The sequence below is a fragment of the Taudactylus pleione genome, unplaced genomic scaffold (genome assembly GCF_031769625.1).
Source record: "Taudactylus pleione unplaced genomic scaffold, aTauple2 ptg001827l, whole genome shotgun sequence".
NCBI classification, from domain to species: Eukaryota; Metazoa; Chordata; class Amphibia; order Anura; family Myobatrachidae; genus Taudactylus; species Taudactylus pleione.
The window spans coordinates 52,453-54,868 of record NW_028286224.1 but is presented as its reverse complement, the minus strand read 5'-3'; the positions used below and the strand labels follow the sequence as shown (position 1 = coordinate 54,868).

Sequence of the window (2,416 nt, the reverse complement as noted above, 5' to 3'; positions counted from 1 at the left end):
ACGCCTAGATGGGTCACGTGTTTGTGCCGCCCACTCGTGTCGCTTAGCATAGTCATCCAGCTACCTCGGTGCAACGTTTTGGACATAAAAACACTATTGTGAGGTGTGAGGTGTTCAGAATAGACTGGAAATGAGTGGAAATTAAGGTTATTGAGGTTAATTATAGCATAGGAGCAGAAAAACCTACAAATTCTGTGATTTTAGCTGTTTTTATGCTTTTTTTAAAAAAAATACAGATCCAAAACACAAAACCCAGAACTCAAAACACGGAAGGGTGGTTTTGGCAAAACCAATCCAGATCCAAAACACGAAGAAAGATCCAGATCCAAAACCAAAACACAAAACACGAAAAGTGGCCGGTGCACACCCCTAGTATACACATTTAAATTGTTGAATGCATTAAGGTTATGTTATCTAAGGCTAATGCATATTTGTTCAATAATAAAAGAAGTACTTTAAACATAAAAATTTAATACTGAAGGTGTTACATGTGAGGTAACATGTACATAACATGAGCCTAACAAATAAAACAAAACTTTGATTGCAACACATCCCTTGTGTCCTGTCATTGTATGTAAGTTACCAGTGATAATGTTACGGATGACCTCAACACTGGCACTAGTTGCATCACCCTCGTAGGCTGCTGCTTCTACCGGAGTATCAGACAGGTCACAGTCCACCACATTCCACTCTGGTAAAAAGTGTTCTTTGTTAAGCTCGCAGACATTGTGCAGAATGCAGCAAGCAGCAAGCACATCCGGCACCAGGGTGAGGGAAATGTCATTCCGCTTCAGTAGACACCACCAACGCCCATTCAGTCTGCCAAAGGCGTTTTCCACCATCATCCTTGCCGAGCTGAGAGTGTGGGTGAACTGAACTTGTTCCGGAGACAGTGGGAGATGTTGAGTGAAGCTTTTGATGAGCCATCGCCTCAAAGGGTACGCAGCATCTCCAATAATGTGGATCGGGATCTCCACCCCAGCTACAAATTTGGATTTCTGTAATGGTAAACAAAACTTTTTAAATATAGTATAGGTGGCAATCTGTATATCACACCTGGTTAACCTGTGGCTCTCCAGCTGCTGTCAAACTACACACATCAGCATGCCTTGACATAGTTTGAGCTTTTCCAAAATTGAAAACTGTGGTAGGGCATGCTGGGTGGTGTAGTTTCACAAAAGCTGGATAGCCACAGGTTCTCCAGGCCTGCTCTATATGGTGGCAGGGTATAATCTGTGGCAGGGTATGCTGGGATATAGGGCAACCCTGTACCGAAATTGCAATATATTGCATTTTGATTGTACACACAAGGAAACAAAAGAGAACAATTACCTCTCTAGGGAACAGCCATCCATCTTGCCTCTCCTCCGCAATCTCAAACAAGTCAGAATTGGCAAGTACACGAGTCATGAGCACACCCAGGCCAGCCAATATATACATCTGTAAAACTAATTGGTACACATATTAGTTGTGGTTAATAAATACACATTATGGGCCCAGCAAATCTCTCACTTTAAAACATAACATACAACTTACCAATACTTATGGGCCACTACAGCCTGCAGGATGATGGAGTGCCAGCCTTTACGGTTGTGGTAATCCGCTGGGTTCTCTGTGGGGGCAATAATGGATATGTGGGCCAAATCTATGACCCCACTGCACTGGGGATATCCACATCACAGGAATCCTTTGATCATATCATCCAGCCGATCACCTTATGGTAAGGAAATTAAGTGGTGGTAAAGGGTCTCCAACAATGCCTGTGTCACTTCCAGCACTAGCACACACACTGTTGAAATGCCAACACCAAACAAACAGGAGATGGTACGGTATTCCCTCGGGGTTGCGTACCACCACAAAACAATACCCAGTCTCCTGCATGGCTCGATGGTCTTGCGGTAGTTGGTTCTTCCCCTGTTGAGTGCTGGGGTGAGAAGTTCCAGCAGGTAGTTGAAGGTACCACGTGACATACGAAATTGCACCATCCACTGCTCTGGCACAGAAGCTTTCACAGTTGCCCAGAAAGCTTCTCCATGGCTGCGGTCTCTGTCACACTGGTAAGCCTCAGTGTGGACATAATGCTGCCCAAAATCAGGGCTCTCCTCCTGCGCAAATACCTGCATCAACTAGAAGCCCTCTCCACCAGAAATTGCTCCCTTCTCCTGGCATAAGACTGTGCCAAGTAGCACAGTGTAAGCACCTGCATCATGCTTTCATTTGCTGTGTAAAACAGCAAAAAACAGCAATAACTGTAGAACTCGGGGATACTGTGTAGTAACTCATCAGCCATACTTAATGCAATGCAGTGAGCAGTCACCACCCACTTTTCATGACCTCATCTCTGTGTGCCATAAAAGCAGTCCATTCATTATGACACACTGTATATTGCAGAGATAATCTGGGTTCTGTGTGAAAG

The 2,416-nt window shown here is 44.4% G+C and overlaps 1 pseudogene; it reads right to left on the bottom strand.

Annotated features, from left to right (window-relative positions):
* Window positions 1-455: 455 nt before the first annotated feature.
* On the bottom strand, window positions 456-2,123 carry LOC148436312 (uncharacterized; annotated as a pseudogene).
* Between the last annotated feature and the right edge of the window lie 293 nt (window positions 2,124-2,416).